The 12,003-nt window shown below is 46.1% G+C and overlaps 1 non-coding gene across 1 annotated transcript; it reads right to left on the bottom strand.

Moving 5' to 3' along the window:
• Positions 1-3,616: 3,616 nt before the first annotated feature.
• LOC129656725 (U1 spliceosomal RNA) lies at positions 3,617-3,780 on the bottom strand. The gene has a single exon (XR_008716511.1). It is a non-coding gene; the product is annotated as a U1 spliceosomal RNA (small nuclear RNA).
• Positions 3,781-12,003: the final 8,223 nt, after the last annotated feature.

The raw sequence follows: 12,003 nt of genomic DNA, 5'->3' as shown, positions 1-12,003 counted from the left end.
TAAATTTGGGAATGATTCTTCTCATTACTTTTAAAAATCAAACGTCTTGAGTGGTACCAGACCTTGGAGGAGGTGTTCATTGAAGTTCAGGTGCCGCCAGGCACTCGCGCCCAGGATATCCAGTGCGGCCTGCAGAGCCGGCATGTGGCGCTGGCCGTGGGTGGCCGCGAGATCCTCAAGGGCAAACTCTTTGACTCTACAATAGCTGATGAGGGAACGTGGACTCCGGAGGATAGAAAAATGGTCCGTATTGTTCTTACAAAGACGAAGAGAGATGCAGCAAATTGTTGGACTTCTCTTCTAGAATCTGATTATGCAGCTGACCCTTGGGTGCAAGACCAAATGCAGAGAAAACTTACATTAGAGAGATTCCAGAAAGAAAATCCTGGTTTTGACTTCAGTGGAGCAGAAATCTCAGGGAACTACACTAAAGGTGGACCAGATTTCTCGAATCTTGAGAAATAACTGTGCCCTTCTTGCTGCATTTTGTGGATCCTAGCAGACGTTGCCAACTTAATCAGAGGAACAGATTATGTCGTGGAAGAAAAATGTGGATACCTAGTTAACAAATTGCAAAATACCTTTAAATATGGTTCTAAAAATTGCATTCAAATATGATTTACATAGGAAACATCTTAAATACTGTGGGAACTATTCTATTGATACATGGTAACTTTTCTTTTGGACTTGTTTTTGCTCAGCATGATGTTTTATATGCTGCACTTTACTAATTTCATATTTAGCCTGTATTTTTAATACAAAAAGTTTTAGGGTATAGATCATGTAAAATGACAGGGTGCCTTCAGGGAAAATTAAGTTTTTCTTTCAATAACTGTGATGCAGGAATAATGTTCAATAAATTTTTCTAAATAGGAAAAAAATAATAATAAAAATAAAACGTCTTAAGGTATAATTTGAAAATAATACAACGCATCCATTTCAGGTTTGATGACTTTTGACAAACGAACGTACGTACCCATGGAACCACTATCCTGTTCAAGGAAAAAGAATATCTCCAGAACTCCAGACTGTCCTCTGTGCCCCTTTGCAGTCAGTCCCCCTGCCGCTCCCTGACGCAGGTCATCAGTGATCTCGGTCCTGTCTCTGTGGATCGATTTTTCAGTTCTCGAAATTCACATAAATGGAACCACAGAGTATGTTCTTTTTCCCTCACTCAGCATGATGCGTTTGAGAGTAATCCATACTGTTGCCATGTATCAGGTATTTGTACTACTTTAGCGAGGAGTCAGTGGCACCCCACTCCAGTACTCTTGCCTGGGAAATCCCATGGACGGAGCAGCCTGGTAGGCTACAGTCCATGGGGTCGCTAAGAGTCGGACACGACTGAGCGACTTCACTTTCACGCATTGGAGAAGGAAATGGCAACCCACTCCAGTGTTCTTGCCTGGAGAATCCCAGGGACAGAGGAGCCTGGTGGGCTGCCGTCTATGGGGTCGCACAGAGTCGGACACGACTGATGCGACTAAGCAGCAGCAGCAGCCCCGAGGAGTACTATTCCTTTGAATGAATATGTCAGAATCATATGTATCTATTCACCTCACGACGGACATTTGAAATGTTTTCAATTTGGGGACTATAATGAACAAAGCTGCTATAAGCAGGTCCCTTTTGTGGGCTTATGCTTTATAAATTCCATTTACATTTTTTAAATTATTTAACACGAATTTACTTTGTGAATGGATGTTACATTCACAAAGACAATTTATTGCAGAGTTAGAAGCTCATCTTCGATTGTTTCCTATCAGGACATACGTAATATAAGTCACAGGTGTATTTTTGATTATCCCATTTAATCTACACAACAACTTTATGAAGTACTTTATGATTACTTCCATATGACACTTGCAAAATTGGCCTAGCAAATGGGAGTCGGCCCAAGGTCAAACCGGAAGGCCAGTGGTGGCAACATGACTGAAAAGGAGGCCCCACCCCGCACCCCCCAAGACGCTGCGTTCCTAACCGCAGACCCACCCCGCAATGTCTTCCTGGTAACCTCGGTGTGTCTGACAGGCCCGGAAACCAAGCCGGTCCTCCTCACGGTATTACTTACTGATCGGCTTCTTTTGGTCAGAAATTCCTCCATCAGGGGTCCAGAGCCTAACAGCGTGGACAACCTTGAGGGTGAGGAAATCCGTTAAAACCTCCAAAACCCGGTTTTCTCATCAATAAGCCACTAAAAAATAACCTTGGTCTTGGTGCAGATATTTCATATTTGAGCGAGGAAATCGCCCGCTGTTGGGGAGACAGAGTAGGATGTTCTGCTTTCACTTTCAATGACCTAGATCCTCGATCTGCATCCTGTGTGCTTTTTGGTTAGTTTTCTTTGGACCTACCCTTAAGCATCACCTCACTCCCAACACCTCCTCCGATCTCAGAGGCTTCTTGGGGCTGAGCGGATCTACGGAGTGCCGTCCCCGAGGCAGCCACGAGGGGGAGGACAGTCCTTCCCGCCATGGTCCTGCCTTTTCTGTTTGGCCCAGTGGTTTCTATTGGCCAGCAGGACTTTGTGAATCAGAAGTGAGCACAACACATCCTGAGAAAGGGGTTGGCAAACAGCCCACCAAACTGCCGACAACTCGGCGTGGGGTTTTCTTCTAAACTGTAGTTCAATGTTTTTCAGATAGGAAGAAAAGGAAAACTACTTTTGACCGAAAGAAGAAGGAAAAAAAAAAAAAAAAAAAAAAGTTAGGTACGATTTCTACTGCCATTCAAGGAGAAGGGATATTAAGGAGGTTTCCTGGTCTGCCAACTACTGAAGCGTGTCAGGTGCACAATCGAGGCTGTAACAGAGGTAGGTACTGCTTTCTGACTGGGAAGGTAACAGGAGAAAGCCTAGAGAGAAAAAGGCGGGGGTGAAGAGAGAACTGGATCCAGAAATGCGAAGAGGCCTGCTTGGGGTGAGAAAGGATGAGTGCCAGGGTATCTAAGCAGTATCTCCAGCAATGACTAAGGCGTGCAATAAGCAAGGCAGCTGACCACGCAAGAAATGAAGCCTCTGAAAGCAGGACACTGGTGGGAAAACGGCTAGTGGCAGCCTCTCACAAGACACCCCGACGAGAAGCTCGTCACGGGGCGCCTCCTGACACCTCATCCGACTTAGTGTGTGCGGCCCACATAAGGGCCGCGCTGGTTAACTATCCTGCGCCCCAGGCAAGCCTATAGGCTCCCTCACGCACAGACTTTCCACGAAGAGCTCAAGACAAAGTTCACAAGCGAGCCTACCAAGAAGTCGGCAGCAAGCGTACATCAGAAAGCCGCACCCACACTACCTGGCCCTTGGCAGGCTTCCGTTGCTACACAACCCGACAAGAAGGCTCGCGCGCTCTTGAACAGCAGAAAAGATGACACTCGTAGCCGACCACGGCCGCTCGCAGAGGCCCCAACGTCAGTCCCACTAGCCGTGTTCGAATCTCACGGCCTCTCGCACCCCCAACACATAACGACGATGGTTCTTAAAAAAGCGCTTTACGCATGTTTCACGGCCTCTTCCAAACTGTCTCCTCTAAGAAGACAAACAAGCCGGCCACATAGGCGGCAATACGCCCACCATCGTAAAGCTCTCTCAACCTTCTATTTTTCGTCACAGAGAATATACCAGGGGAAAGCGCGAACGCAGTCCCCCACTACCACAAATTATGCAGTCGAGTTTCCCACATTTGGGGAAATCGCAGGGGTCAGCACATCCGGAGTGCAATGGATAAGCCTCGCCCTGGGAAAACCACCTTCGTGATCATGGTATCTCCCCTGCCAGGTAAGTATGAGTTGCCCGCCTGCCGCCCCACCACAACCTCAGACGCCCTGCACTGTACACACACGCTCACTTTCCGCCACGCACCCCCGACCCTTCTTGGGACTTCCACACAGCGGATCCACGCACTTTCAAGCAGAAACTCCTCAGTTCTCTCCCACGCCACGGGAGACCATATCGTGCTTCAGCACCAGATGACGGACCAGCAGCCCCTGCGCTCGGATATCTACATACGACACGCCCCCATCCGTGGCGTCACGGGAAGCCCTCCGGCCCACGCCCCGCCCCAGTCCCCGCCTCCCTCCTCCCACGCCGTCCCGCCGGGCCAACCGGCCGGCGGGCGCCCTCTGGGGGAAGCGGCGTCCGCCTCCCGCTCCTGTTCTCCCACCCGCTACGTGTTGGGACCCGGCGCGCTCGGCTGCCTGCCTTAACTTTTGTCCTGCCCAGCGCCGGTCTGGCGGTCGGCTGAAGCCTGTGCACCTTTTTTCAAATAACGGCGTTCAGCGGGGAGAACAGAACATTTAGCAGTCCAGGGGAAACCGGTTCCTTTCAAATCCAGTTGTCTTTGTGATGTAGTGTTGTTGTGCGTATGTCTAGTAAAGCGTCGCGACTGGCCGTGAACTTCTATTCTTCAGAATTCAATTTCACTCATTGAGAATTTCACTTATGTTTAGTTCAAACATTTTTTATTAGTATTCCTAAATACCTTCGTTTATTTAGTAATTGATGTCTCAGTATCTTATTTTTTTGAAACTACCTAATTAATTTACTTCCATCAGTTAAGTCTCAGCACAACTCTAGGACTTTACCAAATATCTGGAAAGATCATTTGAAGTAGACATCTCTAAAATATAATTTTTTTAAGAGCTTACCCAAAGCTCTTATCTCGTTTACATTTACTTTAAGCTTTCATCATATCAAGTTATTTTCCTCGCAAAAGATGTAATAGGGTCTTATTTATTAAACCTAGATACAATAAAGTTCAAAATTGGGAAAGGAGTATGTCAAGGCTGTAAAATATTGTCTCCCTGCTTATATTAACTTATATGCAGAGTACATCATGCAAAGTGCCAGGCTGGATGCCTCACAAGATGGAGTCAAGATTGCCCAGAGAAACATCAACAACCTCAGATATGCAGATGATACCACTCTGATGGCAGAAAGCAAAGAGGAACTAAAGAGCCTCTTGATGAGGATGAAAGAGGATAGTGACAAAACTGGCTTAAAACTCAACATTCAAAAAACTAAGATTGTGGCATCTGGTCCCATCACTTCATGGCAAATAGATGGGGAAAAAGTGGAAACCATGGCAGATTTTATTTTCCTGTGCTCCAAAATCACTGCGGACGGTGACTGAGAGCCAGAAGAACCGACGGTTTCGATTTGTGGGTGCTGGGTAAGACTCTTGAGAGCCCTCTGGACAGCAAGGAAATCCAACCAGTCAATCCTAAAGGAAATCAACGCTGAGATTAACAAAACTATGCAGATGACAACACCCTTATGGCAGAAGGCGAAGAAGAACTGAAGAGCCGCTTGATGAAAGTGAAAGAGGAGGGTGAAAAAGTTGGCTTAAAACTCAACATTCAGAAAACTAAGATCATGGCATCTGGTCCCATCACTTCATGGCAAATAGAGGGGAAACAGTGACAGACTTTATTTTGGGGGGGCTCCAAAACCACTGCAGATGGTGACTGCAGCCATGACATTAAAAGACGCTTGCTCCTTGGAAGAAAAGCTATGAGCAACCTAGACCGCATGTTAAAAAGCGGAGACATTACTTTGCCAACAAAGGTCCGTCTAGTCAAAAGCTATGGTTTTTCCAGTAGTCGTGTATGGATGTGAGAGTTGGACCATCAGGAAAGCTGAGCGCCAAAGAAACGATGCTTTTGAACTGTGGTGTTGGAGGAGACTCTTGAGAGTCCCCTTGGACTGCAAGGAGATCCAACCAGTCCATCCTAAAGGAAATCAGTCCTGAATATTCATTGGAAGGACTGGTGCTGAAGCTGAAGCTCCAATACTTTGGCCACCTGATGCGAAGAACTGACTCGCTGGAAAAGCCCCTGACGCTGGGAAAGATTGAAGGCAGGAGGAGAAGGGGACGGCAGAGGACAAAATGGTTGGATGGCATCACCGACTCAATGGACATGAGTTTGAGTAAACTCCCGGAGTTGGCGATGGACAGGGAGGCCTGGTGTGCTACAGTCCATGGGGCTGCAAAGAGTTGGACACGACTGAGTGACTGAACTAACAAAAATATACACACTCAAGTAGAACGGACTTTAATGCTGGCATTAACAAAAATATAGGCTCAATTATGATGGCTTCTTTGCAGGGGCAACCTCCTCTCCCCTGTCAGGTCAACAGTTAAGGAAGCCCTTCCAAAGTTAACGTGGTTCCTTCCCTATCTAGGCCCTTTAACGGCTATTGTTGTTCTCCTTTTTAGCCCTTGTTTAACACTGTTGTGGAATCCGGAGTCGCAAAACACACCTCAGGGGACACTCAAGACAGTGGAGTGCAGTTTATTACGCCAGGGGGTCCAAGGGCAATCAGTTCCCAGCAAGGACCCTGATGTTTCTGAGAGGCCCTGTTTTATACCCCCCACTACGTGACTGGTTACATGTTAGCCACCTCTTTGTTGTGTACGATTGAGTTTTACAACAAGTAGGTGTTAGGAGAACAAACAATTAAGGTTAAAGGGGGGGAACAATGGTTATACATCAAGGGGGCGGAGGGGTGTCTCCATGGTTAATCTAACAGGGGCAGCCTGACCTCGACTACAATCTCTGTTTGTCATCTGTAGGGAGGGAAGTCTCCAGGAGACCTGGTTTTCACTAGCAACGGTTTCCTCACAGGCACAGTTCACATCTAGTCTTTAAGATGGATAACAGGCTTCAAGATGAAGTAAGTTTCTCCTGCTTTCCTCACACTGGTCCAAACATTCCTCCCTTTTGATGCTCATCTTATCTTTAATGAGGGGCATCAGTCATGGGTAAGTATCGCACACGGGGACTATGTAACTGCGGCAGGACTGTCAGTCTGGAGGTTACACATCGAGTTATACACTGGAGAATACAAGGCCCCCAAATTAATAATACAATGATTAACAAAATAATTACAAAAAGATTCTCCACCAATCAACTTTGATCCAAGAAAATACCGACGTCTAAGAAGGAGGATTATCATTAGACATAGCTTTTACCTGGTTTTTCATGTCGTCTAGAATGGCTGATACATCGCCAGATAAATCAGGGGTATATGGAACAACATTCAATTTTAATTATAGCACGTGTCCCTCCTTGAGCGGCTGTAAGTACGTCTAAAGCCATCCGATTTTGAATCACTGCCTTTCTCATTTGTATTCGTTCTTCATTTAAAGCTTGGATTGCCTTTGCGTTGTCCAGGAGGGCCTGGACAACGTGAAGTTAGTTAGAGCTTTTATTTTAATCATCACAGACCTTGCCCATCCTGCATGTAAATAAGGAAAATTTACTGGGGCTTGTTGTGAGGATGGCTTAATATTTCCATGAGCAAAGGCAAATGCTAATAGCCTTGTGTGCAGATGGAAGCTACCAATATACCAAGAATAACCCGCCTCCCAAGGAGACCGCGCCTCCCAGAATACAATTATAGGGGACCCTATAATTAAAGGGTTTAATTTAAACATCTAGAAGTAGACTTCACTGAGGTAAATCCATGCCGAGGATACAGATATTTGCTGATGATGGTATGTACTTTTATGGGATGGGTAGACGCTTACCCCACCAAGACTGAAAAAGCGAACGAAGTGGCCTGATTCTTGCTGAGAGGCATTATTTCTAGGTTTGGGTTTCCTCTGAGTATAGAATCAGATAATGAGCCCACATTTGTGGCTGAATTACTCCAACTGGTCTGCAAAGCAGTAAATATTAAATGGAAACTATACACAGCATATAGGCCACAAAGCTCAAGAATGGTTGAGAGAATGAACCGGACCATCAAGGTGACTTTGGCAAAATGGGTGCAAGAAACTGGCACCACCCTGGATGGACTTGTTGTCATTAGTGTTAAAGAGGATCAGCATGACCCACCCACCCACCCCCACCCCGCCCCCCACCTCCGCCACTCTGGTTGCACAGGTATTCCCCCTATGAGATAATGTTCGGGAGGCCTCCCCTACTTATTCGGGAAGTAAAGGGAAATTCATTACAAAGAGGAGGGATGGAGGTGTTGCGGTGTTGAGGTCCTTTAATGGACCAGAACCTGGGGGTCTGGAGTCGACCGGTAAGAAAGTAAAGGTGAGAGAAAGAGGCTGATATTCCTTGGTTTACACAGAAAGCCAATAAAGTCCCTGGCACGGGACTTGCTCTGCTCACGGAGGCCTCAGGCGCCCTCTCGATGGGGTGAAGGCGCAGAGCGCCTTCTCAAGAGGGTCTTAGAAGCCCGGGCAGGAAAGTGAACTCAGAGAGCCTCTGCACTCCAGGGGATCAGCCTGAGAAAGAGAGAGAGGGAGAGAGGGAGAGAGAAAGACACGGGGACCAGAGCTCTGATGGAGCAAAGGTGTTTTATTCAACATTGTGCAGGTATTTATACTGTCTTACAGGATAGCTATTTTCAGCAGAGATAGAATCAAAACTTACAAGTTATCAGGGAAAGATGAGGTCATCCATATGAAAGAGAGAGGGTTGTAAATAATCACTTTTACCATATGGTTCATAGGAAGGAAGAGGGTACTTATCACCGTATAGAAAAACTAATGAAGGAAATGCCTGGATTCCTCAGCCCCCCAGGAGAGGCTTGCCTCTCCTCTTAATTCCTGAATATTCAGGAATTAATAAGGAACAGAGAATTCCTGACGGATCCAAAACAGCACACAGGAAGCCTCCTGTTAAATGCTCCCTGACATTGGGGCAACTGGAACAGCTGAGGAAGGTAATCCATGACATCACCCCTTTTGTTCAAAAAGAAAGAATTCCCTTTTCTTGAGGTACTACTGTACACCCACACTCACCAGGAGACTTAGTATGGGTAAAGGATGGGAATCGGCAGACATTATCCCCCACCTGGAAAGGGCCATACACTATTGTGCTAACCACTCCCGCTGCAGTTCAAGTTGCGGGTATTACTCCCTAGATTCACCACACCCGGCTCAAGACAGCAACAGAGGAAAAGGGACCTTCCTTCCTGACCCGAAGGAACCATTGAAGACCCGTTTCGTTTTCCATCAGCGACCACAGAGTCAGGATGGAGCTGCTCTGAATAATTCTGCTGTTCCTGATTGGCACGATGACCCTACTGGGACTGCAAACTCAGGATAATGTGTTCCTGTCCTGGACCCACTCGTATACAAACTTCCATAATCCTTCTAACTGTTAGGTTTGTGGGGCCATGCCTTTGTCAGTAATAGACGGACTTCCTTGGTGGGCGTCTCCCCTATGCAGAGGGGACTTTAGCTCCCTTTGCTCATTTCTGAGACAGCAACAAGGGGCGTTTGCTTCCTTGGTAACTCACAACCTGTTGCTTCTTACTTGGTGTAACCTGGACTTTAACCAAATTGATCAAGGCCATGGGGTAACATTTGAGGTAAATGCAAGCCTTACAAAAGTAACCAAAGCCTATACCTTTTAGTTAAAAAAATAAAAAGAATGAGAACTCAATGGCCAGTAAGAAGGGCCAATCCATCAGGTAATTTGAACAATTTTACCACGTACGGGATGAATATTTTTGGATGACCCCAGAAAAAGTTCAACCTATCGTCCCTGCCCCATCTCTTGGGAACAAAGGGAACAAGAAGTTGGGTTTGGTGACCGTCCCATGGATCCAAAAGAATTAAAATATGTGAGATACTTGTCCTCTGAGCAACGTGAACAAATATTCAGTTCAGTTCAGTTCAGTCGCTCACTCGTGTCCGACTCTTTGCGACCCCATGAATCGCAGCACGCCAGGCCTCCCTGTCCATCACCAACTCCCTGAGTTCACCCAAACTCACGTGCATTGAGTCGGTGATGCCATCCAGCCATCTCATCCTCTGTCGTCCCCTTCTCCTCCTGCCCCCAATCCCTCCCAACATCAGGGTCTTTTCCAATGAGTCAACTCTTCGCACGAGGTGGCCAAAGTACTGGAGTTTCAGCCTCAGCATCAGTCCTTCCAATGAACACCCAGGACTGGTCTCCTTTTGGATGGACTGGTTGGATCTCCTTGCAGTCCAAGGGACTCGCAAGAGTCTTCCCCAGCACCATAGTTCAAAGGCATCAATTCTTTGGCGCTCAGCTTTCTTCACGGTCCAACTCTCACATCCATACATGACCACTGGAAAAGCAATAGCCTTGACTAGACGGACCTTTGTTGGCAAAGTAATGTCTCTGCTTTTCAATATACTATCTAGGTTGGTCATAACTTTCCTTCCAAGGAGTAAGTGTCTTTTAATTTCATGGCTGCAATCACCATCTGCAGGGATTTTGGAGCCCCCCAAAAATAAACTCTGACACTGTTTCCCCATCTATTTCCCATGAAGTGATGGGACCAGATGCCGTGATCTTCGTTTTCTGAATGTTGAGCTTTAAGCCAACTTTTTCACTCTCCTCTTTCACTTTCATCAAGAGGCTTTTGAGTTCCTCTTCACTTTCTGCCATAAGGGTGGTGTCATCTGCATATCTGAGGTTATTGATATTTCTCCTGGCAATCTTGATTCCAGCTTGTGCTTCTTCCATGTATAATCATAAAGGATTTGATTTAGGTCATACCTGAATGATCTAGTGTTTTTCCCAACTTTCTTCAATTCAAGTCTGAATTTGTCAATAAGAAGTTCATGATCTGAGCCACAGTCATCTTCCGGTCTTGTTTTTGCTGACTGTATAGAGCTTCTCCCTCTTTGGCTGCAAAGAATATAATCAGTCGGTGTTGACCATCTGGTGATGTCCATGTGTCGAGTCTTCTCTTGTGTTGTTGGAAGAGGGTGTTTGCTATGACCAGTGCCTTCTCTTGGCAAAACTCTATTAGCCTTTGCCCTGCTTCATTCCGTACTCCAAGGCCAAATTTGCTGGTTATCCCAGGTGTTTCTTGATTTCCTACTATTGCATTCCAGTCCCCTATAATGAAAAGGACATCTTTTGGGGGTGTTAGTTCTAAATGGTCTTGGAGGTCTTTATAGAACCATTCAACTTCAGCTTCTTCAGCATTACTGGTTGGGACACAGCCTTGGATTACCATGGTATTGAATGGTTTGCCTTGGAAATGAACAGAGGTCATTCTGTTGTTGTTGAGATTGCATCCAAGTACGGCATTTCAGACTCTTTTTTGACCATGATGGCTACTCCATTTCTTCCAAGGGATTTCTGCCCACAGTAGTAGATATAATGGTCATCAGAGTTAAATTCACCCATTCCAGTCCATTTTAGTTTACTGATTCCTAGAATGTTGACGTTGACTCTTGCCATGAAGAAGGAATTCATAGGGCCTGTGCTCCATCTTAGGCCTGTTCATGCTGATCATGCTCAGCCAGCTTTCCAATGGATTCTGAACTCTGTGTTTAGTGCCTATGAAAACAACCACAGAAGGATAAGACCCCCTCCAGACAGGGGAACCTTGAAGATCATATCTAGGTTACTCATCGCCTAAGAGAAAACATACACTAATCACCCCTTCCTCCAGACAGGCCATAAAATTTTTTGTATCTATCGAGTGTAACCTCAGGTTTATTGATTATTGGCTAATTGTTTGACTGTTTGAGCACATAGCACGTGAATCATGGGGTTATTGGGATTGTATTTTCCTTGGTTTATGTAAGTCTCAAAGAATTTGGAGTGGTGGGTTCAGACACGTACACATGGGGTATAAAAGATTTTCACAAATGCTGGTCAGGGTCCTTGGCTAAGAGGAGACTCTGCCTTGGGCCCGCCGGTGCAATAAACTGCACTCCACTATCTGCATTGTCCTTCTGAGTGAGTTTGTTTCCCAGAGCGCGTGGCTACAACAGCCATCTCCTGTTTGACCACTTCCAATTTGCCTTGATTCATGGACCTGACATTCCAGGTTCTTATGCAATATTGCTCTTTACAGCATCGGACCTTGCTTCTATCACCAGTCACATCCACAGCTGGGTATTGTTTTTGCTTTGGCTGCATTCCTTCATTCTTTCTGGAGTTATTTCTCCACTGATCTCCAGTATCATATTGGGCACCTACCAGCCTAGGGAGTTCCTCTTTCAGTATCCTATCATTTTGCCTTTTCATGCTGTTCGTGGGGTTCTCAAGGCAAGA

This window comes from Bubalus kerabau, chromosome 6, assembly GCF_029407905.1.
Source record: "Bubalus kerabau isolate K-KA32 ecotype Philippines breed swamp buffalo chromosome 6, PCC_UOA_SB_1v2, whole genome shotgun sequence".
Classification (NCBI taxonomy): Eukaryota; Metazoa; Chordata; class Mammalia; order Artiodactyla; family Bovidae; genus Bubalus; species Bubalus kerabau.
Note: the sequence above shows the minus strand (reverse complement) of the source record. Positions and strands in the feature narration are given on the sequence as shown.